The sequence below is a fragment of the Lolium rigidum genome, chromosome 7, assembly GCF_022539505.1.
Source record: "Lolium rigidum isolate FL_2022 chromosome 7, APGP_CSIRO_Lrig_0.1, whole genome shotgun sequence".
Classification (NCBI taxonomy): domain Eukaryota; kingdom Viridiplantae; phylum Streptophyta; class Magnoliopsida; order Poales; family Poaceae; genus Lolium; species Lolium rigidum.
Window position 1 is genome coordinate 229,936,251 of NC_061514.1, and position 27,377 is coordinate 229,963,627.

A 27,377-nucleotide genomic window follows, 5' to 3' on the forward strand; every position below is an offset into this window, starting at 1 on the left:
CATACGGCTTCAGCTTGATTTGATTCCCTATAATGCAATCACTACTTATCTACATGTCAAAATGTAATATTTATATAAAATAGGTAATGCTAGCATATTAACTTCTAAACGACTAAACCATAGTAATAAATACGTATCTCTTAGTAGAAATAGCAGCGCCCACATGCCAACCACAACCTTAGGAATCAGACTAATTCGCGAAAAAGAAAATAGAGCATGTATTCATCAGGTAAATAAAAACACAAGAATATCATACAAAATAGAAGACATTTTTTTTGATAATGTTACAACTCTCACCATCACCATCACTCGAGTCACACAAGTAGAACTGAAACTCTAAAAAATTAGTGCTGCCCCAAAAAATTCACGCTACATTTGCCAAGAAAGAAAGTACATGCAACACAGAAATTCATCCCCTGACAAGCTCTCTCACTATCTTCATGTCTCGTCTCACCGTAGAGTGACCAACCAACACTCGCAAATCTCCACCCATCAGCAGTGCTGGCTGATGGCCCAACCACGACACAAGCCCTGGCGCCATAGCCCATCGACCACAACACAACTGAGCGCGTGCCGCTCTGGTCTGGTCTCCATGTCTTGGATCTAATGACATCAGTTGTGCGCGAGGAGTGGTGCCAGAAGGCGAGCCACCTAATCGGTACCATCAGTTGTGCGTGAGGAGTGGTGCAGAAGAGCTCGCGCGCCCTCAGATCTGGCCACCATGCCCTGCAATCGGTATTATATGCAAATTGATTGTGAAATACTTAATGGCTATGAAAGCAATTATCTCTCGGTAGAGTAGAAATGCAATTCTTATATGAGTACTGAGATATCTTAAGGCATATAATGATAGATACAATTTTTTCCTTCTCGGGGATAAGTGAAATATAGCATGGTGATAGTGGTTCAATTGAGATGTTTCAGAAATAAAGAAAAATGCTTAAGTTGTCAAATAGAAAGGAGAAATCTAATGCTAAAGACTGAAGTATGGTTCACTTTCTTCTTAGGAGACAATAGTGTATGCACAGCTAACTCAAATGTGCACTATTTGCACCTGCATCTAGGAGGGCCCTGTAAATATATCATTCTTGTTTGCAAGGCAAAAGCAGAAAAAAGATAATAATTATATTTTTTTATTGATACAATTGTACAATACTTTCTTCAGTGCTCTATCCGTCAAACAGATGTGTAATATGGATCTCGTATAAGTCATGTATAAGAATTATATGCATGCAGATGCAGAATAATCCTTAGAAATTTTTTCACCTAAATACTATAACATGCACTATTTCTGATGTGTATTTCGGTATTTCGTAACAGCAGAATTTAATATGGAGAATTTTGAATTAAACTAAAATTCTCTTACATTGTTGCACACTGCAGGTGTTGGTGTTGCTATTCCTTTTGCTTGATAGAGATGCCCTTAACAATGTACTGAATGGGTTCTGCTTATTGTTATTTAATCCATTCTCAGGTGGCGTTGGTTCAGTAAAGCAAATTGAGTAACAGTAAAACTTAACCAGCTAGGAGCCTCCTCAGCGTTTTGAGATCGTCAGCAGTCTGATTGCACTGGTGAGCTGTCCAGATCTCTTAACCATCCAACCGGTCGTGTCTGGACGTTTTTTACCGCATCAGCCACACGTTACATCTCGGCCCAAACTGAAAGGGGTGCTACTCTCGGGAACGACATGAACATCTTATCGTGAATCGGGCCTGAGTGACGATGATTGGGCAGCTTCATTTTGTTCTGTGAGCTGTCTCCGCAGAAGCATTTGTGGTTGTTCTGGTAAGGGACACCGTTTCGTCCCGACTACATCTCATCTTTCGCCGCGCGCCGCCATTCTCACCAGGTCCGAATCCTAACAGGTTTTGTCAACGTTTCTGAAATTTATTGTAATTTTTCGATGGATGACTTCACTGGTGATGATTTTGATGGTTCTTAATAGAAAATTAGTTAATTCTTAGCCTAAAGCCGAATTTGGACTGATAATGTTTCGATGGTATGACAAGGGACAATGGAGCGAAGGGATGCTACCGTAGCTACAAAGGAAGGTCCAGCTATTGAACTTTTCCGGGCCTAATGAATATAGCGACAGCCTTAAGTACGATTATTTAACAACCAAATTTGCTCCCTAAGTTGTTTTCTCACCGAGTTGTAATCTTTCTATCAGATCTCAACAGCTTTCCCAATCCTAGTTACAAGTGGTTCAGCCCAAAGTCATGAAAGAAGGTGGTGCTCAGTTATTCCTTCTACTTTCATTTGTTCAATCGAAAAACTATGTGAAACTTCAAGTTCATGCTACATGTTAGCAAGTTTAATTACCAACAGGTCTATTCTCGCATAGCCTATAATATTTCTGTTTTGAATGAAATGTTCTGTTAATCGAATGTAATCCTCCTCCTATAAGATTTACCTTTTTCAGCACGACATGTTTCCTCCAAAATAGCTCAATAGTTATGCTCTTCAATCAATCCTATAGGGAAAACAACTTAGGTGGGCCAAATAATTATGGCCTCAAATATGATGTCTGATTGTCATCATGTCGCCTTCATAGTGGTTTAAGTGAATGAATCAACTACTCACATGTATTTCAAAGAGTGTTTGTGGTAATCCATGGGTTCGCTATATGGGACGTATATGCTTTCCCTTTTATTCCTGGTGTCCTCAAAAGTTACTTATTTCAGTTCAGTGCATCCTCTTATCGCTGTCCAGGTTTGTGCTTAATGCCAGCTTGTTATGCTGCAGCTTAATGCTCTTTTTCTGCTATTGTTGGGGTAAAATAAATAAGAGGTTAAGCCATCATAGATCTATCATTTTCTTTAGTTTCAGATAATGTTTTAACATTCTGCTACTCTTCTATGCTTCTTGCATATATAGCCATTGTTTTGGCATTGCAGAACAAGAAAGGAATTCCTTTTGACCCAAGTTTTTTAAACTTTAGAAATAAACCTACCAGTATTTGTTTATGACTGATTGAGCCTTTAGGATCCTTTTTATATAAAAAATATCATAAAATGCCAACATTCATTCTACGAAAATTGACAAATCATCTCAATTCAAACACGAGCTTCATATTTGGATGTGGGTATACATTATTTCATTTGTCACACATATTACTGAGTTTTTTATAAATTTTGCTAGAGTGTAAATCATTGCTCTACTGATGTATATATAAACATGTTTTTGTATAGAAACTTTTATTTTATAAAATGTGGATTCATTGTTGTCTTGTTAATCTTTGTTTGTGATGTCAGATTGACAGTGAACAAATATCCCTACCACCTACATTATATATTATGGGACAATAGGAATAAATATTTCACAATTCATGGTGCAAATTATTACATCAAGTTATTTCAGACCTAGGAGAGAACAAAGTTACAACCTGACATTTTGAACCTTAAACTCTGTAGCATGAACACCTTTGAAATGATCGAATTATCATGTCTCAGTCTAAGATGGAAATATCTTCCGCCAATTCAATTATATATTCAAGTGGATTACATTTAAGTTATCAATCTTTTGCCAATTAAGTCAATTATATGCAGAGAGTTACAGGACAAATAACTTTGGCATGTCTGTGTAAAGAAAAGGTACCTTATTCATGCCCATGTCGTAGAATGGCATCCGGTAACTCATCCATAAATAACAGCTCACACCCTATGCTAAAGTATCTTCCCAGTAAGTTCCTCAGATCCTCCTGGACAACATTCTTGAATGCAATTACCATCGCTCTCTCAACTCCGTACCATCATGACTATAGCCAAAGACAAACCAATTAAATTGGAACAAAACCAGAAAAAACAACTTTGAACAACAAGGCATAATAAATAAATAAAAATGAATGAGGAAGAAGCTTTAGGAACTAATCCTCAAATGAAGAAAATGTACAACTCTTTGTGGCTCCTTTCACTATCAACCATCTCTTTTGTTTTTCGATGTCTGTTGTAATGGGTCGAGCTGTACATGATTATCTCGGTCGCAGATACAAATGTAAGTACACTCGTTGTAATTTTTCGATGGATGACTTCACTGGTGATGATTTTGATGGTTCTTAATAGAAAATTAGTTAATTCTTAGCCTAAAGCCGAATTTGGACTGATAATGTTTCTGATGGTATGACAAGGGACAATGGAGCGAAGGGATGCTACTCGTAGCTACAAAGGAAGGTCCAGCTATTGAACTTTTCTCGGGCCTAATGAATATAGCGACAGCCTTAAGTACGATTATTTAACAACCAAATTTGCTCCCTAAGTTGTTTTCTCACCGAGTTGTAATCTTTCTATCAGATCTCAACAGACTTTCCCAATCCTAGTTACAAGTGGTTCAGCCCAAAGTCATGAAAGAAGGTGGTGCTCAGTTATTCCTTCTACTTTCATTTGTTCAATCGAAAAACTATGTGAAACTTCAAGTTCATGCTACATGTTAGCAAGTTTAATTACCAACAGGTCTATTCTCGCATAGCCTATAATATTTCTGTTTTGAATGAAATGTTCTGTTAATCGAATGTAATCCTCCTCCTATAAGATTTACCTTTTTCAGCACGACATGTTTCCTCCAAAATAGCTCAATAGTTATGCTCTTCAATCAATCCTATAGGGAAAACAACTTAGGTGGGCCAAATAATTATGGCCTCAAATATGATGTCTGATTGTCATCATGTCGCCTTCATAGTGGTTTAAGTGAATGAATCAACTACTCACATGTATTTCAAAGAGTGTTTGTGGTAATCCATGGGTTCGCTATATGGGACGTATATGCTTTCCCTTTTATTCCTGGTGTCCTCAAAAGTTACTTATTTCGAGTTCGAGTGCATCCTCTTATCGCTGTCCAGGTTTGTGCTTAATGCCAGCTTGTTATGCTGCAGCTTAATGCTCTTTTTCTCGCTATTGTTGGGGTAAAATAAATAAGAGGTTAAGCCATTATAGATCTATCATTTTCTTTAGTTTCGGATAATGTTTTAACATTCTGCTACTCTTCTATGCTTCTTGCATATATAGCCATTGTTTTGGCATTGCGGAACAAGAAAGGAATTCCTTTTGACCCAAGTTTTTTAAACTTTAGAAATAAACCTACCGAGTATTTGTTTATGACTGATTGAGCCTTTAGGATCCTTTTTATATAAAAAATATCATAAAATGCCAACATTCATTCTACGAAAATTGACAGAAATCATCTCAATTCAAACACGAGCTTCATATTTGGATGTGGGTATACATTATTTCATTTGTCACACATATTACTGAGTTTTTTATAAATTTTGCTAGAGTGTAAATCATTGCTCTACCGATGTATATATAAACATGTTTTTGTATAGAAACTTTTATTTTATAAAATGTGGATTCATTGTTGTCTTGTTAATCTTTGTTTGTGATGTCAGATTGACAGTGAACAAATATCCCTACCACCTACATTATATATTATGGGACAATAGGAATAAATATTTCACAATTCATGGTGCAAATTATTACATCAAGTTATTTCGGACCTAGGAGAGAACAAAGTTACAACCTGACATTTTGAACCTTAAACTCTGTAGCATGAACACCTTTGAAATGATCGAATTATCATGTCTCAGTCTAAGATGGAAATATCTTCCGCCAATTCAATTATATATTCAAGTGGATTACATTTAAGTTATCAATCTTTTGCCAATTAAGTCAATTATATGCAGAGAGTTACAGGACAAATAACTTTGGCATGTCCGTGTAAAGAAAAGGTACCTTATTCATGCCCATGTCGTAGAATGGCATCCGGTAACTCATCCATAAATAACAGCTCACACCCTATGCTAAAGTATCTTCCCGAGTAAGTTCCTCAGATCCTCCTGGACAACATTCTTGAATGCAATTACCATCGCTCTCTCAACTCTGTACCATCATGACTATAGCCAAAGACAAACCAATTAAATTGGAACAAAACCAGAAAAAACAACTTTGAACAACAAGGCATAATAAATAAATAAAAATGAATGAGGAAGAAGCTTTAGGAACTAATCCTCAAATGAAGAAAATGTACAACTCTTTGTGGCTCCTTTCACTATCAACCATCTCTTTTGTTTTTCGATGTCTGTTGTAATGGGTCGAGCTGTACATGATTATCTCGGTCGCAGATACAAATGTAAGTACACTCGTTGTAATTTTTCGATGGATGACTTCACTGGGTGATGATTTTGATGGTTCTTAATAGAAAATTAGTTAATTCTTAGCCTAAAGCCGAATTTGGACTGATAATGTTTCGATGGTATGACAAGGGACAATGGAGCGAAGGGATGCTATCGTAGCTACAAAGGAAGGTCCAGCTATTGAACTTTTCCGGGCCTAATGAATATAGCGACAGACCTTAAGTACGATTATTTAACAACCAAATTTGCTCCCTAAGTTGTTTTCTCACCGAGTTGTAATCTTTCTATCAGATCTCAACAGCTTTCCCAATCCTAGTTACGGTGGTTCAGCCCAAAGTCATGAAAGAAGGTGGTGCTCAGTTATTCCTTCTACTTTCATTTGTTCAATCGAAAAACTATGTGAAACTTCAAGTTCATGCTACATGTTAGCAAGTTTAATTACCAACGGAGTTTATTCTCGCATAGCCTATAATATTTCTGTTTTGAATGAAATGTTCTGTTAATCGAATATAATCCTCCTCCTATAAGATTTACCTTTTCCAGCACGACATGTTTCCTCCAAAATAGCTCAATAGTTATGCTCTTCAATCAATGCTATAGGGAAAACAACTTAGGTGGGCCAAATAATTATGGCCTCAAATATGATGTCTGATTGTCATCATGTCGCCTTCATAGTGGTTTAAGTGAATGAATCAACTACTCACATGTATTTCAAAGAGTGTTTGTGGTAATCCATGGGTTCGCTATATGGGACGTATATGCTTTCCCTTTTATTCCTGGTGTCCTCAAAAGTTACTTATTTCAGTTCAGTGCATCCTCTTATCGCTATCCAGGTTTGTGCTTAATGCCAGCTTGTTATGCTGCAGCTTAATGCTCTTTTTCTGCTATTGTTGGGGTAAAATAAATAAGAGGTTAAGCCATTATAGATCTATCATTTTCTTTAGTTTCAGATAATGTTTTAACATTCTGCTACTCTTCTATGCTTCTTGCATATATAGCCATTGTTTTGGCATTGCAGAACAAGAAAGGAATTCCTTTTGACCCAAGTTTTTAAAACTTTAGAAATAAACCTACCAGTATTTGTTTATGACTGATTGAGCCTTTAGGATCCTTTTTATATAAAAAAATATCATAAAATTCCAACATTCATTGTACGAAAATTGACAGAAATCATCTCAATTCAAACACGAGCTTCATATTTGGATGTGGGTATACATTATTTCATTTGTCACACATATTACTGAGTTTTCTATAAATTTTGCTAGAGTGTAAATCATTGCTCTACTGATGTATATATAAACATGTTTTTGTATAGAAACTTTTATTTTATAAAATGTGGATTCATTGTTGTCTTGTTAATCTTTGTTTGTGATGTCAGATTGACAGTGAACAAATATCCCTACCACCTACATTATATATTATGGGACAATAGGAATAAATATTTCACAATTCATGGTGCAAATTATTACATCAAGTTATTTCGAGACCTAGGAGAGAACAAAGTTACAACACTGACATTTTGAACCTTAAACTCTGTAGCATGAACACCTTTGAAATGATCGAATTATCATTTCTCAGTCTAAGATGGAAATATCTTCCGCCAATTCAATTATATATTCAAGTGGATTACATTTAAGTTATCAATCTTTTGCCAATTAAGTCAATTATATGCAGAGAGTTACAGGACAAATAACTTTGGCATGTCCGTGTAAAGAAAAGGTACCTTATTCATGCCCATGTCGTAGAATGGCATCCGGTAACTCATCCATAAATAACAGCTCACACCCTATGCTAAAGTATCTTCCCAGTAAGTTCCTCAGATCCTCCTGGACAACATTCTTGAATGCAATTACCATCGCTCTCTCAACTCTGTACCATCATGACTATAGCCAAAGACAAACCAATTAAATTGGAACAAAACCAGAAAAAACAACTTTGAACAACAAGGCATAATAAATAAATAAAAATGAATGAGGAAGAAGCTTTAGGAACTAATCCTCAAATGAAGAAAATGTACAACTCTTTGTGGCTCCTTTCACTATCAACCATCTCTTTTGTTTTTCGATGTCTGTTGTAATGGGTCGAGCTGTACATGATTATCTCAGTCGCAGATACAAATGTAAGTACACAGAAACATGTCATGACCTCTGTCATTGACTAATTGCCCAACTCAGTCCAATAACCATTAATCATAATAAAACAACTAATGGAAGAAATCCCAGACCTTACAACTACAGGATGCACCCTACAACAGCTAATCGACCTATTGTACTGAAAACATCTTCGCAAATCAGGAATATTGTGTAATCAACGAACAAGGAAACCTAGAGAATACTATTGTATTTTAATATCAGAGGAAAGCCAAAGATGTTATTAGCGGTAGCAATGAGGCGCATAACAAAATTTTCCTCTTCGTGGTTCTTTGAAGCTTCCTCTCTACGATACCAGATTGAAGCAAGGTGATCCGCAATCGCAAAAAGGGGATAGTTGATAATACATGATTGTTGCCGAGTAATAAAAAGTAACACTTTCATGCTGAACAAAGATGCAGAACAGTGATCACAGATAAAATTCTACAAATATATAATAACCTATGCAGTACAATTTAATGGATGAGCAGAGCATAGCAAAGTTGGTTACACATCTAGTACGAAAAAATACCTTTAATGTACAAATCTAGGAATGATTATATAGTACACGGATGAACGAGAGATCAGAGTAAACACATATGTTCTGTTTCCGTGGTACCTTGCGACTAAGGCAGGGAAAATAGTGTAACGTGATCAAATGCAGCAATATATTTAAACATAAACATGATTAAACCATATGGACTTGCACAAGACAAAGCATAGAGATTTCCATGCGCACAAGATCAAATGCAGCAAGTTTCATGTGCATGAAACAAAGCATAGAGATTCACTACTAAACCCTCACTTGAGTCTTTCCTAGCTTGTTCTGTCTTTCCTACCTTCGAAGCCTCTTCTATGAGATTACCCAAGTTAACATATATGAGATTCACTTCTAAGCATATAGATCTCTGGTCCACAAGTTAACATATATGAGATTACCCAAGTGCATATATGAACATTGAGCAGCAAGAGAAATAGCCAATGACCCAAATCAGAGATATGTGAGTAAAATTGAGTATACCCATAGTTAGATATCACTCCATCTTGCATCACAACCATCCCGAAGGCATCAGCTGAAACTTCACTGCAGTTCGAATCACACAGATCATCATGGCATTGAGCAAAAAAAAAAGTGGAGCAGGGAAGATAGATTTATGTATTGTTGAATAGTAAAACAATGTGGATTAGAGGAGCTGAGGGCTCTGAACCATGAAATTCGTTCATGAGAATAGGCAAGGAGGGAGGTGGATGGGGGCTTACGCATGAGTCAGGATGGATCAGGCAAGTGGTCGTCGACCAATGAAGTCAAACTGGAGACGGCGGTGATCCTCCCTGATCCGCACATTCCTCTAGGTCCTTCTCCTGCTCGTCGTATTGTCGCGGCGGGGTCGATCTTCCCGGTGCGGCGGCAAGGCTAGGTCTTCCACTTAAGGAAGAAATCCACCTCTGTCCACGTCATGTTCTTCAACGGAGGAGGAGGACCTGCAGCGTTGAGGATGGGGAACGACATGAACGAAAATGGTGGTGTTGGGGATCTCGGGGGGGTGGGCGCAGCGTTGAGGATGGGGATTGAGGGTGTGGCGGCAACCTGCGCGGAGGAGAAGAAGGACCTGAAGGACCGCTCGATGAAGACGTCGTCGCCCGTCGACCTAGACCCTGCGTTCGTCGACGGCCCAATCGGCGACGGCGAGAGAGGGAGGAAACGGGGGAGAAGGCGGGGTCCGGCAGCGCTGTGGCGGCACCTGCGGTCAGATAGGGTTCAGTTAAGAGCCGTGAAAATGGGTTTAGTTGGGCTTGGCCCAGTTAGTTGTGCGCGCCGAGCGAACGACGAAGCGAAGGACGACCAAAATTTTGACGTATGGCTGTGTGGGCAGAATAAGGAACCACTTTAGTTTTTTTAAGTAGTAGAGAAAGGTCTAGAGGAAACATGGGCCAGCCTTTGGACCAAACGTACCTTCGAACCGTTCGGCCCAAACACGGGAGCTGAGCGCAGGGCCGACGCTGTTAATCGATGTTTTGTCCCACATCAGGGAGCTGAGCGAGATTAGCTACACGGACGAACCAACATTTTTTTTACATGGTTTCAGTTTTTCAGGACCGACTGAACTACTTTTGTAATTAGGCCCTTCAAAAGAAGGGAAATCAAGCTTCTGCAGCACGACACGGCCTGCTCCTTCCTAGGCGGCCGCGCAACATCCCACGGCCGGCTCACTGACCCGCCCGGCCGTCTCCCAGCTTGCCGTCGTCCTTGATGTCCAGCTCGTGCTATTTGAGGTCATGTCCTTCTCAATTCGAGCGTCTAGGTGTTGTGCTATAATAACTACTTGCGAAAGCCTCAACAGATCGAGTAAGTATGGTTAGCTTAGTTCAGGTACAGTACATCACTTTCCTTTCAGCCTTACACGTAGTATCTCTATGCACTGCTCTATCATGTAACTCTTTTTTTAACAAAGCTATATTCTCTGTAACTCAGTGCTCCTAGGTCTCGCCCAAACTCCACCATGTGTGGTAGTAAGAGGCAAATACGACTCAACTACTTCATCACATAGCTAATTTTGGGTACTAGCGATAGCAAACATAGAAGTATATACATTATAGAGGATGTTTTCAACTGATGTCTAAACGTGAGGTCGACGGTTACTACCGACGACTTGTGAATGAAATAATATACATCACCTTTTTTATATGCACAACCTAAATCAATTTTCGAAAAAGAAGGACAAAGTATGTTCAGAGAACAAAAGCGTTACCATCTATTACTTCTGAAATAAAAAAAGTTCCAAAGAATTTTGGAACAATGGATTCATTCTTATTTGTTTGTCAACACATTACACTTGTTATCAAGTATCATCAAATCTCAAGCATCTTTAATAGACCATGCACACTCGTAAGTAATACCGGTATTATTTTTAAAAAGTCATAGTATGTCAAATTAGTTATATATTATTATTAATGTGGTTCCGTAGCGAAGCACCGGTAATATGCTAGTATATACTTGTATGGCCATATTCATACATCTTTGCTATAGCGATGCACTGGCTGGCAAGGGGATGAGGAGGAGAGCGACCACTCTGGCTTCTCCTCCGGCTCCGCTTCCAGCTCCGGCTACAAGAGAGTCCACCTCATCTAATCACTAAGTTTCGATATCTTTTCAATATAGGTTAGATTAATAATTTATTTAGTTCTGTTTAGATTAGTGCTTTTTAATTTTCTTTAATTTTACTTATTTCATATGTATGTCTAGGAAAAAAAATTCTTTAGTTCATATGCATTTATGTTTTGTTTAGTTCAGATGTTGTGCCAGCTTATAATAATAATAATAATGTAAATGAAGATTCTGTTAAAAAATAAGGTTGCCTGGATAAGTAATTCTCATCAAAGACAACCTCATGAAACACAATTGGCGCGGAAGTAGAAAGTGTATATTGTGTTTTCATTACAATACCATTAAACACTAATTCTATTAGCGCAAATTTGTTAGATTTATATGGTCAGTCATCTGAATAGTTTCTATCTTATATCCACCACGTAGCGTTCCTAATATATTTGACAAATGACTAAATGGTGTGGATCATAGGTTTAATGTATTTCTTAGGGTGTGAGCGCTTGCCATTATTTTATCGCTATGGCTATGTAGAAACAACAAGATTTTTAATGATAATGGTTGTCTCTATAACGTGTGGGGTTGTCTCTATAACGTGTGGAGAACTGCGGCCTGTTTATAGACGTGTCTACACGGTTGGAGTACGTGACGAGGGATATTTTTATCCAACATGAATGACAACTTTTGGATCAGCCCTCCATCACCTTAAGCATTTGTGCAGTTTCTACGAGGATTACTTCTATTTCGGTTTTTTTAACTTTTTTTCGATCATCTGGACATGAGCGGTTGTGTGCATCTTAAGTTATGCAGCGCCCGGGTGTAATGCATGAACCTATTACATAATAAAGCACCCTTTATCCAAAAAAAATATTAAGTTATGTTTGGTTCATATGCACTTTTAAGATTAGTTATTTTTATTTCATATGTATTTATAGAAAAGAATATTTTTTGAAAATAATTGCTTGCTTTCTTAAGCACTTTATTTATGTCCTCTAGGGCAATCTAGAAGACAAAGGAGTGAGCGACAATGTTGCGAACCACAATAGGTACGAGCTCAACCTGTGTGACTAGTTATGTTTTACACCATGGTGTAGCGGCTGCAATCCGGAGCGTGGCGGCGAAGATCGTCCGATCTACCTCGGTACCAGTGCAGCGGGCGACCGACGGCTAGTGGGGCTTTGCGAGCTGTGTCGGCGGGTGGTGGTGGCCGCAGTGCAGGAAAGCCCGTTCTGGGCCTAAATGTGCTCGGACGGGCCGAATCTACATATTGACACATTTTCCATGTTGCATCATCTCCGATTGTGGCATTGGCGCGTTTTGATGCCACATCTAGCACCAGCGGCGAGTTTGGGAAGCGTGATTGCTGGTAAAAATCGAGCTCCACTCCGTTCATGGCGGGCGATGGTGCGGTCGACGCGTTGTTACATTGATGAAGGCGCCGATGTTGTAGCCACCGTTGAGCCATTCACGTTTTCCGAGGGAAACCCCCGGATCTACGTTTTCCGGATCGAACGATGGTGGCGCTATCAATGTCACTCTCCCTCATGGGAGCATTGTTTTTGGAGCAGCTGATGGAGTGGTGTGCATATATAGTTTCGAGCCTCAGTGGCGCGGCGTGGAGGGTTCTTGGTGTCAGCGTGACGTGCTAGACTCGAGCAAAGCGGGAGCATTATCTGGCGTCATGGTTTCGTGACGGCAAGACCGACAAAGCTTTTCTGGATCTTTACCTTAAGATTTCTCGGCGGTTTGACGGAGGTGACTCATGAGGTACTCGCTAAGAGTCTACAAGACTATATTGGCGCTCCCATTTATCCTAGAAGGTGTCTCGGGATATGTGATGTCCCCGGTTCCTAGCTGATGGGGCGTTTCGAGTTTTTCAGGGCATACAATCATGTTGGCATGATCTTCACTTATTGTCAGGTTTATAGGTGTTGCATAGTGGCTTCAGGTTTTTCATGTATATACCCTTTATCATACCTTTGTTGAATAATTTAGTAAAGAAAGTCTTATGCATCTTTCCAATGAAACCAAGGGTCTCATCCTCCATTTGCCGAAAAGAACATGCATGTATATATTATGCACATAACACTACTAGGCCTAGTTAAATTTGCATTGTGCACCACATAAAATTCAATTACACAAGAGTCCTTGTACGGGGATGGGGTACTAGCTAGCCGTATCCTGGGTTGTGTCGCTTCCGGCCTTGTCGAGGGATGCAATTGGCAACGATCACCATTTGGGAGGAGCAATAGAATATGGTTGTCATGTTTTGGGCCGTCAAGCATACAAGGCGTTGCAAGTTTTTGTCCAGGTTTTAGCACTAGTACAAATCCGGTCTTTTAAAGCCTCCTCATGACACAAGAAAGGCCTTTTCCGTGTGATGTGTGGCAGAACGATGATGTCTAAAAATGTCAGCCGTCTAGCTAGCTAGTGTCCTCAGGCCCGTAAAGCGAAAACATCGCAAATGATTCCATGTGTGTAGACCCTGTGCTTTCTTTGCACATGCTTTCCTGCTCAAGAATTGTTGGCGAAGTTGTCTCTGTCACACACCATTCTGGAAAGCCTGATCATTTGCGTATTTCTTTTAATACGAGAGCATGCTCGTTTACTATAGTTTATACATTCGCAAACGGTTTGTCTTAAATTGATTGTTTGCGATATCATGCTTTGTACGATTGACATAGCATCATTTCACTCATTAGCATCAGCGGCAACATTGGTGGCGTTTTAAGGTTCGGCGAGATCCGGCGGGCGACTGATGTTGTGCCGAGAGACGGCGGGCGGTTGCTTCTGTGTTGAGAGTCGGCGGGCGCCTTCTGTTGTTCTGACAGCCGGTGGGCTTCTTCTATTAGAGGCAGTGCGGCCTAGAGGGGTGTGTCTAGGTGTGGGGGTGAGGCGAAGAGGGTTGTGCCTTGGTGTGGCAGTGCGGCGGAAGACATGTGCGGTGGTGCGTCGGAGGGCTGTGCCTAGTTGTCACGGTGCGGCGGATCAATCGTCAGTGCAGAGGACGGAGCAGAGATATGCTTTAGTTACATGGGGATGTAGAGTTCAACTCACGATGTTGCTTTTGTTATAAAAACGACAAGCAAATAACGAAGAACGAAATAAGAACACACGCAGGGGACACAAGATTTAACGTGGAAAACCCCTTCCAACACAGAAGGGGAAAAACCATGGGCGCCAGCCAGCAAAACTTCACTATATCGGAAGGTGTTTACAAACGCCGTGGTTTATCTTATAATCTGATAAACCCTAGCCGGCGGCTTACAAGATGTATATATAGGCGGTGCCAACGATCCGTACCGTACCGCAGGGGTCTGCCGCCCCCCGCACCCCCCTTCGCAGGCGTCCCTGCAGGGCACGATGTATGGGCTAACTTCAGACTCCGCTACGCTTCGGCCCAAGCCTACCGGCGACGGACCTCGCTCTGCTCGTCAGAAGTTAGCCTCCCTTTAGTATATGAATTTGGATCACAATGCAACAGCTTTGTCAGTGCTCCATTAGAGATTGATTTATAGAATGAATGAAGATCTATGCACTGAACTTGTTATAAAAAACAACGCCTTTGTTAATTAGCTAAGTATTAGGCAATGACCCTTAGAAATTGAACAAAGACTATACCAAATGGCTAAAATACTCAGCTTATATGTTAGTAACTTACTATTAATGCACTAACACCACAAGCTGCAAACATATATTTATCTAATTATTTCAATTTTTTTGTCCGGTACTAAGCCTGGTTTGCTGGCAGAAGTTTATTTAGACAGCTAAAAAATAAACACATATTTTAATTTGGAAATGCATGACAGTTGAGTTTGGGTTCATTATTTATCTTTACTATTATATTACAATTGGGGATGGTGTGTCATTTTGGGATCAAACATTGGAGCAATCTCAACCGTCGATTACCTATCAAATCACCCTCAAAACGTCCATCAAACCCACGTCGATCCACATGGGAAAAATAAAAAAATATTTCCTACCAATTAGATGAACATAAACCAAGGAAACGTCCTAAGGTAAAAGAAGTAAATATTGCAGTTGGGGATGGTGTGTCACTTTGACATCAAACATTGGAGCAATCTCAACGGTCGATTACCTATCAAATCACCCTCAAAACGTCCATCAAACCCACGTCGCTCCACGTGGGAAAAAATAAAAAATTATTTCCTACCAATTAGATGAACATAAACCAAGGAAACGTCCTAAGGTAAAAGAAGTAAATATGTATTGCATATCAATGAAATCTCCACAATAAAGGAACAATCACCAAGGAATCAAACAATCATGTCCAGTATCTCGCCAGACAAGAAAACAATCTTCTTTACTATTAGTTTGCAAACAGTGGTGGTCGTACGTAAAAAAAACATCATACGTTAAATAGATCAGAATCGACAAAAACCTAGAAGCGTGTATCGCTAAAAAAACCCGGTTATGGATCTCCCGTGTTGGAGACTCCAACACGTTAATCTATAGTATTCAGGTCATGCCGGCCGTGGGCTTCGGGTGATCCAGCCAAACGTCCCCGTGAAAGTAAGATCGGTTGTTGCCCAGCTCTCCAACACGAGAAAATCACGGGAGAACTCTATACGGGTATGTCTTTACGTTTAGTACAAGGAAAGTTAGTTCAACCGCGACACGCGCGTCGTCGACTTGGAGGCTACCGCCGACATCAGCAGAGATGTTGACCCCAGCGCCGGAAGCTGATACGTACCCTTCCGGCCTTCTGGTGCCCATGGTACAGATGATGGCGGTGCAAGAGGAGATGTCGGAGAGACGTCGCATACAGAGAAGGGGGCGCCCCTGATCACCGCCGGTGTGATCGACGCAGAACGGCGGAAGCACCAAAGCAGACTTCTTCAAGGATGACATGTCTAGGGGAACACAAGCACTAGCTGGCACTGGCGTTGTTCGACCTTTAACGGCAACCTGGCCGGACCGCCCTGCATTAGGCCTGACCGACTCCTCATCGTCGGCGGATTGGTTGGGACATGGCGATGGTCCAGTTGGCGAGCGCGCGTGTTCAAGCTATCGAGGAGGGTAGCAGAGGCCGTGCACATGGTCAACAATTTAGACGTAGTGTACCTATCTCTACACAAGGCGGAGGATACATGTCGTCGTCGGCTATATGCCAAGGTTAACTATGGGAGGAGCGTCGCACGGTTGACGGAGGGCCGCACATGAGCGGGAGTCAGATCGCCATGCAACACTGTGAGGTCGACGAGGAAATATTAGTGGAGGAAGGCGAGACTGAGGATCATCGTTGCGGCCGTAAGTGTTGGGGCCATGAGGTGAGAGGATCAGGCTCTCAGGCGAGAGAGCAACCGCATTCAAGAATTCAACAATGCTGAATCCAGTTCTATATGAGGTGTTGTTGGCCTCAATTACTGGGAAGAAGAGTTCGTGAGTTTTACAAATTGCAGTTAGGTAAATGTTTAACATGATTTTAATTTTTTATTGATGTGACTGGTGCCTCAACCTTTAACAAGTCAGCAAGCTAACATTGGATGGAGTAGTGTCTCCTGATTTGAGTATCACCGTGTCAACACCCGGATTTTTAAGTCCAGATGCCTATTATGCCATACATCGCAATCCCAGGAATATTATTTTTGCGAGACATAATAGTTTGATATCACAACACATCATTCATTACATACCATCATCGTCTTACAAATAGAGGATCACATGATCCAGTCTTACAACATAGTGGATCTAGAGATCCAAATACAAAACACATAGCGGAAGCGAAGTAGCGGTTGCGGTCCATCTGTTTCACAGGCAACTGTTGACGTCAGGAGTAGTCCTAGTTATCATAGACGTCTTGCAGTCCGTCGTCTTGGTTCTGGTACTTCTCTTCATAGTCTGGCCATTTGAATAGCCAGGGACAAAGCCATGAGTACTTTTAAAGTACTCGCAAACTAATACTAGTGTAAGCACTATCCACTATGGAAAGGGGTGCTAAGCTCTAGGTTCATTTGCATAAAGCCAATTTTATTTCATAAGCACTTTTAGTAATAAAAGACTCTTCATTTGCCTAACTTACTCAAGTGGGAACATTAGTGTCATTCCCACAACTCTGTTGTGATCAATTCAAATTCACCTTTCAAGTTCAAGTCACAAGTCACATGTCACATTTTTGAAAATGATCTGATGACGGAACAGTATGGCCTTTCCAACCGTCCATAACCGTGGACATGGCTATTCGAATAGGTTTACACTCTGCAGAGGTTGTACACTTGTGCCACAACATTTGATTTCATTTGTCAGGGATAGCCCTGAATAATCATACTCGGTATGCGGATCATCAACCATAACCTTTCACTTACATATCCTAGTATAGGCACCTCTCCCCATGAGCTTGGCCTCCCAAGTGAAGACAAACCGTCGCACCGGGAACTGCACAGGGCTTGGGCCGGACATTCACCTCATTTCACGTCATTTCACATCATTTCACTTTCAACGGAGGCAGCCTCGACATAACCCCTATGACGCTTGTTTAGAGGGAACCCATAGTAAGACACATAAACTTCCAGTTAAGCCCTACCCATAATCAGGTATTGTGGGGGTACTTGTAAAATTGGAATGGTATCGCATCTGAACCCAACCATCAGTTTTGTAAAGTTCACCATGTCATTCACAAGTCACATTCACCTTCAAAATCTTTCAATAGAATGACTCATCAGTCCAAGGTTTTCAAAGTCATTTCATTTCGCATGTTCCCATCTAGAGTAGTCAATTTTATTTGTTAGCACTAGCAACTAGTCATGAGGGGTGCTAATCAGCTTGTATTGCTCTAGGCTAACTTTGATGCTCTTGTTCTACTATATATATAGACCAAGTGAATCATGAATCAAAAATAAACTTTGATAAACCCAAGTCAAAAACTTGTAAGGTAAAAACTTGGGATAGGATCATTAAGCATAAAGTAAATTGTGATGAGGCCTTGCTCCTGTAGAGCTTTGCCTTAGGGTAACTTGCAAGAATATTAGCTTGCCTTCAGTGGTGTATTGATCAAAGTGGTCTTCTTCTTCCTGGAAGTAGACCTCCTCCTCCTGGTCTTCCTCGGTACTAGCGTCTATAAACGAATACGAGGTATACAATCACCAAACAAATCTTAAGGCTAGACTAAGCACACAAATGGTTCACACAAGCTATTCATCACAACATTATTATCATGTTGGTTGACTTTATTTTCTTCTTAAGAAAAGTAATTTCCTCTCATTACAAATATTGATTAGGGTTTCTATTTAGTTCTTTGAGAAATAATTTCCTCTCATTGAATCCTGTTAAGATTTAATCTCCTCAAATAATAATGTATGAACTCCTATTGACCAAGGTCAATACTTCATAATTATCATTTGGGAAAATGATTTAAATGAGGTAATATACCTCATGCAATTTAATACTATCTCATTAACAATTTAATATCACCAAATAGTATCACATGAGATAATATAGACCAAGGTCACTACTTCATGTTGAGTTACTTGAGACAAGATTTAAATAAGAGAATATATACCATACGATTTAATAAATATTTTTGGATAATTTAAATGGACTAGAAATAACCATAGAGCCATTATTTAATCTAGACCATGATCATATGAAGTAACTATGTCATATTTTTACATATTCAGATAGACAATATGAATTGTGATTTTTGAGAGTTGGAATCAACTCAAAAGCCTTTATGGTTGATTTTTAATAAATGGGTGAATTTTGAAAAGGCCATGCCTTGTTATTTTTATCACATTAATTCTACAATGAATCTAGGGCTGAGACCAGTGTGGTTTGATAAATCTTTTCACAAGCTTTCCAAATATATAAAATTCATTAAATTTGGATCAATAGATTTTGTTTTATTAAATTTTGAAGTGGGCAGCAGTATTGAAATTCATTAAAACAATTTAATTCAAATTTGAATTACATGGGGTAGGCGGGAAACGAATTGGGCCAGAAGGGGTTAAACGGGTTGGGCCGGCCCAGCTAGCGTGTCTCGCACGCAGCGGGCCAACTGACACTGGGCTCCACCGGTCAGTCTCACTTAAAACGTGAAACGGTATGGGCTATTCTGGGGCGTTGGATTAGATGGGGATCGAACGTCTCACGCTCGTCGTCGTCGACGGCGAGAGGAACGTACTGGCGCGGCAAAAGGAGGGGGTCGGTGGCTCACCGGCGGCGCGGCGATCGTCGGAGAGGTGCTGCGGCGGCGTTGTGGACGACGGCGAGGCTCCTGGAACAAACGGCAACTCCGGGGGTGGCTCCTGGCGTCTCCTCCTTCCGCGGCGGCTTCACGGGCTCCGGCGAAGCAATTGGGTGTCTACGGTGAGCAATGTCGAGCAGCGAGTGGATGAGGAGGGTCAGAGAGGAGAGGAGAAGCTTGCGGTGTGAAGAAATCGAGCGAGGAGGGGCTCCTTTTATAGCTGCGGAGTGAGGCCGGGGTGCTGCGGAGGTGGTGGTCGTGGCGATGTCACTACAGGGGTGCGGAGTGGCTGGCGCTAACGTAGGCGGTTCGGCGACGTCATGGCGGTGATGCAGAGCTTGAGTGCGGTGAAAACGATGCAGCGACGAGGACGGGCGCGTGACGGAGGCGCACGGTACTGCGGCGGAAGTCGTCGACGGTGTCGTCGTCCACAGGCGTCGCGCGAGCCAATGGGCATGTCTGGCGCATAGAGAGTGACGTGGGGGAGCTGGTGGCGAGCGGAGAGGTTGAGGCGAGCGTTGACGCGGCGAGGCGGGCGTGCGCTCTGGCGCGTCCAGTGTCGTGTCTGGGCGTGTCCTGGCATGACCTGGGCGTGTCTGGGCGCGTACGGTGTGGCCCGTGTGGTGCTTGTCTTTGATGTTGGCATGTACCAGCAGTTCCAGGAGAGTGAGGGGAAGCGATTTGGCAAGTTGGTGCACGTTGGATTCAAGTAGAAAGAGAGAGCATGTGTGTGGTCATGCCATGCACGGCATGACATAGTTCTTGTTTATTTTGTACAACTGAGCGTGTCTCTGGTCCTGGTATAGTGCAAGGAGTGAGAGAGGGTACTGATGATGACCTAGGGTTGATGGTTAGGGCAAGAAACCGCTGGGTTTTTGAGCGAAGAGAGTTGGTAGATATGATGCACACAAGGTGCTCGGTCAAATGGCCGCAAGAACTAAATTTGCAAATTTTGAAATGAAATTTGGTGTAGTGGATTCATATATTAATTGGCATGCAATGGTGGTGGTGGTGTTCAAAATTGAGTTGAATTGCAAAAATCCAAAAAGTGCATGATCTTGTTTTTGTTTCAATGTTGCTACTTTGCTTGATCATCATTTGAAATCTAGTAAGAATTTGCAGGGGTGTGTTTGAGCAAAGGTGTTCACCTTGATGTGGTCTTGGATAAGGTGCAAAGAGTTGAGTTGGTTTAGTTTAGAAATCTCTTAATAAAAAGGCTCAAAGTAGGTGTCATGTTAAAAGGGCAGATTTGACCATTATCTCAAGTGAGCATAATTTGATTTCAAATTTGATTTGATTTGAGTTTCTTTGATTCAAAAAGTGTTATTAAGTGTTTAATAACATTCTACAACCAATGGCACAAGCCAAATTGTCCTAGATCAAAGTTTTGCAAAATAGCCATAAGCACATGTATGTGTTGAATTGTTATTTTTTCTATTTCTTTTTCCTTCTCTATTATTGATCATTGGATCATATGTTAGGGTTTTAGCATCATTGCTAATCACACAATCAATCATCATGGCAATAGCACAAGAATTAAACATGGGTATTATGCATAGCACATGTGTTAATAAAAGTTTTTGTTGGTTCACATTTTTGATATTTGGAAACTCCTTGTCTTTATTGATTTGAAAATTTGGGATGTTACAAACCCTTCCCCCTTAAACAAATCTCGTTCCGAGATTTTAAGAAAAGTTAGGTTCCTAAGAGAGATTGGGCAATTGGATTAACGGGAAGACATACTTGTCATGGCCTGAGGTGCTTCATGTGCTTCTGTTGCATTCATGTGGTAGAGGCGGCCGTTGCGGTTGTTCGAGTTCCTTCTAGCTGCAAAACGGCGCTGTTGCTGGGCAGGTGCAGCGGTAGTGGGGGCAGTCTTTGCTAACCTTTTGGGGCACTCATTGGAATAGTGACCCACAGTTCCACATTCATAACAAGTTATGGTTGACTTGTCCTTGGGGGTGACGGGGACAGCGTTGCTTCTAGTCCTCGGGGCAGTATTGGGGTTGTTGTTGTTACCATTGGGGTGGTTGTTATTGTTGGTGTGGTTGTTGTTGTTGTTTTTGTTGTGGCCTCCGGGCTTCGGGTGTCCTCCATTATTGGTGGGGTAGTTTGGGCGGTATGTCTGATCAGGGGGCTTGTTGTTTCTTGGGGCAAATCCTCCAGTTGAATTGTTGCGGTACTGCTGTGTATGGTGAGGCCCATTCTGGTTCATCATCCGGCGTTTGCGGTTCTCGTTGGCTTGATGCAGCTTCCCTTTCATCTGTATGGATGAGTCTACGAGGGCTTCCAAGTCAGTGAACGGAATGTTCACTAACACAGTTTGCATCTCGTCATGCAGTCCGTTCAGAAATCTCTCCTTCCTCTTCTCATTGGTATCGGTCTCATCCGGGGCGTACCTTGGCAGAGTGAGGAATCTGTCGCGGTATTCCACCACGGATATTCTGCCTTGCTTGAGTTCACGGAACTCGTCTCTCATCTTTTTGATCAGTCCTTGGGGCACATGGTATTTACTGAACTTGAGGTTGAAGTCTTCCCACGTCATCATTTGTCCGGCATTCATTGCGCGGGCATTTGTCCACCAGGCTCTGGCAGGTCCTGACAGGTAGTGGGTGGCGAACAGTACTTTCTCTGCGACTTCTACTCCCGCAACTTCTAGGTTGTTCTCCATTGTTTGGAGCCAGTCATCAGCATCTAGGGGCTCTTCATTCTTGTTGAACATAGGAGGGTTGGTATTCTAAAATTTCTTGAGTTTTGATCCTGGGTGATCATGGTTTCCATGGCCTTGATTGTTGTTAGCAATCTGTTGCAATGCAGCTATGTTGGCTTGTCTTTCAGCTCTCTCATTCTCCCGATCTGCCATCAGGGTCTGCAGCAGTTGCATCATTGCGCCTTGGCTGCTGTTGCGAGTTGGAGGGGTGATACGTCTCCGACGTATCGATAATTTCTTATGTTCCATGCCATATTATTGATGATACCTACATGTTTTATGCACACTTTATGTCATATTCGTGCATTTTCTGGAACTAACCTATTAAAAAGATGCCGAAGTGCCAGTTCCTGTTTTCTGCTGTTTTTGGTTTCAGAAATCCTAGTAACGAAATATTCTCGGAATTGGACGAAACGAAGACCCAGGTTCCTATTTTCACCGGAAGCATCCAGAACACCCGAGAGCCGCCGGAGGGGGCCCTGTGGGCCCCGGATGATAGGGTGGCGCGGCCTAGGCCCCGGCCGCGCCAGCCTATGGTGTGGCCACCCCTTCGACCCTCTCGCGCCGCCTCTTCGCCTATATAAAGCCTCCGTCGCGAAAACCCCGATGCGAAGAACCACGATACGGAAAACCTTCCGCAGCCGCCGCCATCGCGAAGCCAAGATCTGGGGGACAGGAGTCTCTGTTCCGGCACCCTGCCGGAGCGGGGAAGTGCCCCCGGAAGGCTTCTCCATCGACACCGCTGCCATCTCCACCGCCATCTTCATCACCGCTGCTACTCCCATGAGGAGGGAGTAGTTCTCCATCGAGGCTCGGGGCTGTACCGGTAGCTATGTGGTTAATCTCTCTCCATGTACTTCAATACAATGATCTCATGAGCTGCTTTACATGATTGAGATTCATATGAGTTTTGTATCACAATTCATCTATGTGCTACTCTAGTGATGTTATTAAAGTAGTTCTATTCCTCCTGCACGTGTGTAAAGGTGACTAGTGTGTGCACCGTGTGGTTCTTGTCGTAGGCTATGATCATGATCTCTTGTAGATTGTGGAGTTAATTATCATTATGATGGTATTGATGTGATCTATCTGGTTATGTTGATCTATCTTACACTAAAGGTTACTAAAATATGAGCATTATTGTGGAGCTTGTTAACTCCGGCATTGAGGGTTCGTGTAATCCTACGCAATGTGTTCATCATCCAACAAGAGTGTAGAGTATGCATTTATCTATTCTGTTATGTGATCAATGTTGAGAGTGTCCACTAGTGAAAGTCTAATCCCTAGGCCTTGTTCCTAAATATCGCTATCGCTACTTGTTTACTTGTTTCTACTGCGTTACTACTCGCTGCGTTACTACCGCTTGTTTATCGTCCTGGGCAAAGCACCGTTCCGGTGCCGTTGCTACTACTTATTCATACCACTCGTATTTCACTATCTCTTCGCCGAACTAGTGCACCTATTAGGTGTGTTGGGGACACAAGAGACTTCTTGCTTTGTGGTTGCGGGGTTGCATGAGAGGGATATCTTTGACCTCTTCCTCCCTGAGATCGATAAACCTTGGGTGATCCACTTAAGGGAAACTTGCTGCTGTTCTACAAACCTCTGCTCTTGGAGGCCCAACACTGTCTACAAGAATAGAAGCTCCCGTAGACATCAAGGGGCCATCTGAACATTTGGGGTAGATCATAAGATAAGAGGGAAATTTCTATGGTTTGTTTGGGTTAAAGTTCAAAAAGTTTCAAAACTTGAGTAGTGTTGAGGGGGTAAAAACCAACAACACTTTTTCATTCATACCAAACATCACACATTACAAAGCTAACACACCGTTGGTTTTAAGAACCATTCATCCGCTCTACGATACAAGGGGACCGATACAAACTCACACCTACGGAAGTGATCAAGTGAAACTACTACTCATTATCCACATCTATCGGGATGTGGTCATCCTCTCCGGCTTCCGTAAACTTATAGTCTTCCATATCGTTGTCCTCATCTTCCTCGAAATCCTCATCGTCACTCGGGAAGGCTGCTCCTCCCCGAATGTCTTCACCTTCTTCTTCTATCTCCATCGACCTGGTCCTCTTGGGCCTTGACAGTTGCCTCCAAGGATACTATCTTTGCGCAGAGGCACGCAATGGTAGCGTCCTTCTTGGCACGCTGATGGTGGAGTGTCTTGCGCTCATGGGCAAGGATCCTGACTGTGTCGGTCTGCTGCGCTAAGTGGGCGCGAGTGTGGTTGGCGTAGACGCGACAGTTGTCCAGCTCCTTCTGGGTCTCGTGCATCATAAAGTCCAGGTGTTCCACGTGATACTTCAGCTCCGGGTGGGGTGACAGTGCCCTGGGTCCTCCGATGGAGTCATGCCTTGCAAAGTGAGCAAAGCGAGTCCCATAAAGCTCAGTCACATGCTTCCCACACAGACGGGCAAGTGCTTCCTGCATGACTCTAGCTAGTCCATCTAGCCAGTTGCTTTCCATGACAGAAAAATGGATCCTCTCAGAAATAGGAGGACCCCGTTTGCCTCTTAGATCCGCAGTGATAACCCACTGCAGTTCCCTTCCGGGCTGGTCGTCCACTTGAGTTCCAAGGAACTCCGGGTGCGGGCGTCCGAGATGCTCAGACAAAGCGCCTAAGTCCCTCTCGAAGATCAAGTTCCCACCATTCCCCAACGGGTAAAACTTGGTGTTGTAGGGCAACGCCATCTGAAAGAGAATTGGATGAGTAAGTTAGAGAGGTGCAAGTGTGTCAAATTTTATGTATAATTTCAAGAAAAGTATAGCATGAGTTTCTCTTTTGAAAAAGATCTCAAAGGTAAGAGTGTGAATAAGTTTTCATAAATATTCACTTCATTGATTTTGAAACTAAGTTTTTTAGACGTCCATTCTAACTAGGGCCTCCTAAGGTCAAACAATGGCTCTGATACCAACTTGTCAACACCCGGATTTTTAAGTCCAGATGCCTATTATGCCATACATCGCAATCCCGGGAATATTGTTTTTGCGAGACATAATAGTTTGATATCACAACACATCATTCATTACATACCATCATCGTCTTACAAATAGAGGATCACATGATCCAGTCTTACAACATAGTGGATCTAGAGATCCAAATACAAAACACATAGCGGAAGCGAAGTAGCGGTTGCGGTCCATCTGTTCCACGAGCAATCGTTGACGTCGAGAGTAGTCCTAGTTATCATAGACGTCTTGCTGTCCGTCGTCTTGGTTCTGGAACTCCTCTTCATAGTCTGGCCATTTGAATAGCCAGGGACAAAGCCATGAGTACTTTTAAAGTACTCGCAAACTAATACTAGTGTAAGCACTATCCACTATGGAAAGGGGTGCTAAGCTCTAGGTTCATTTGCATAAAGCCAATTTTATTTCATAAGCACTTTTAGTAATAAAAGACTCTTCATTTGCCTAACTTACTCAAGTGGGAACATTAGTGTCATTCCCACAACTCTGTTGTGATCAATTCAAATTCACCTTTCAAGTTCAAGTCACAAGTCACATGTCACATTTTTGAAAATGATCTGATGACGGAACAGTATGGCATTTCCAACCGTCCATAACCGTGGACACGGCTATTCGAAGAGGTTTACACTCTGAAGAGGTTGTACACTTGTGCCACAACATTTGATTTCATCCGTCAGGGATAGCCCTGAATAATCATACTCGGTATGCGGATCATCAACCATAACCTTTCACTTACATTTCCTAGTATAGGCACCTCTCCCCATGAGCTTGGCCTCCCAGTGAAGACAAACCGTCGGCACGGGAACTGCACAGGGCTTGGGCCGGACATTCACCTCATTTCACGTCATTTCACATCATTTCACTTTCAACAGAGGCAGCCTCGGCATAACCCCTATGACGCTTGTTTAGAGTGAACCCATACTAAGACACATAAACTTCCAGTTAAGCCCTACCCATAATCAGGTATTGTGGGGGTCCTTGTAAAATTGGAATGGTATCGCATCCGAACCCAACCATCAGTTTTTGTAAAGTTCACCATGTCATTCACAAGTCACATTCGCTTTCAAAATCTTTCAATAGAATGACTCATCAGTCCAAGGTTTTCAAAGTCATTTCATTTCACATGTTCCCATCTAGAGTAGTCAATTTTATTTGTTAGCACTAGCAACTAGTCATAAGGGGTGCTAATCAGCTTGTATTGCTCTAGGCTAACTTTGATGCTCTTGTTCTACTATATATCTAGACCAAGTGAATCATGTATCAAAAATAAACTTTGATAAACCCAAGTCAAAAACTTGCAAGGTAAAAACTTGGGATAGGATCATTAAGCATAAAGTAAATTGTGATGAGGCCCTTCTCCTGTAGAGCTTTGCCTTAGGGTAACTTGCAAGAATATTAGCTTGCCTTCAGTGGTGTATTGATCAAAGTGGTCTTCTTCTTCCTGGAAGTAGACCTCCTCCTCCTGGTAATCCTCGGTACTAGCGTCTATAAACGAATACGAGGTATAAAATCACCAAACAAATCTTAAGGCTAGACTAAGCACACAAATGGTTCACACAAGCTATTCATCACAACATTATTATCATGTTGGTTGAGTTTGTTTTCTTCTTAAGAAAAGTAATTTCCTCTCATTACAAATATTGATTAGGGTTTCTATTTAGTTCTTTGAGAAATAATTTCCTCTCATTGAATCTTGTTAAGATTTAATCTCCTCAAATAATAATGTATGAACTCCTATTGACCAAGGTCAATACTTCATAATTATCATTTGGGAAAATGATTTAAATGAGGTAATATACCTCATGCCATTTAATACTATCTCATTAACAATTTAATATCACCAAATAATATCACATGAGAGAATATAGACCAAGGTCACTACCTCATGTTAAGTTACTTGAGGCAAGATTTAAATGAGAGAATATATCCCATAGGATTTAATAAATATTTTTATAATTTAAATGGACTAGAAATAGCCATAGAGCCATTATTTAATCTAGACCATGATCATATGAAGTAACTATGTCATATTTTTAAATATTCAGATAGACAATATGAATTGTGATTTTTGAGAGTTGGAATCAACTCAAAAGCCTTTATGGTTGATTTTTAATAAATGGCTGAATTT

At 41.6% G+C, this 27,377-nt stretch overlaps 2 long non-coding RNA genes across 2 annotated transcripts; both read right to left on the reverse strand.

Moving 5' to 3' along the window:
* Positions 1-230: 230 nt before the first annotated feature.
* Positions 231-5,771, reverse strand: LOC124679508. Its single transcript, XR_006995001.1, has 3 exons — positions 5,725-5,771; positions 3,599-3,758; positions 231-726 (listed from the first exon to the last, which is right to left on the reverse strand). It is a non-coding gene; the product is annotated as an uncharacterized LOC124679508 (long non-coding RNA).
* Positions 5,772-9,108: 3,337 nt separating this feature from the next.
* LOC124670209 lies at positions 9,109-9,957 on the reverse strand. The gene is made up of 3 exons (XR_006992436.1): positions 9,843-9,957; positions 9,515-9,736; positions 9,109-9,338 (listed from the first exon to the last, which is right to left on the reverse strand). It is a non-coding gene; the product is annotated as an uncharacterized LOC124670209 (long non-coding RNA).
* Between the last annotated feature and the right edge of the window lie 17,420 nt (positions 9,958-27,377).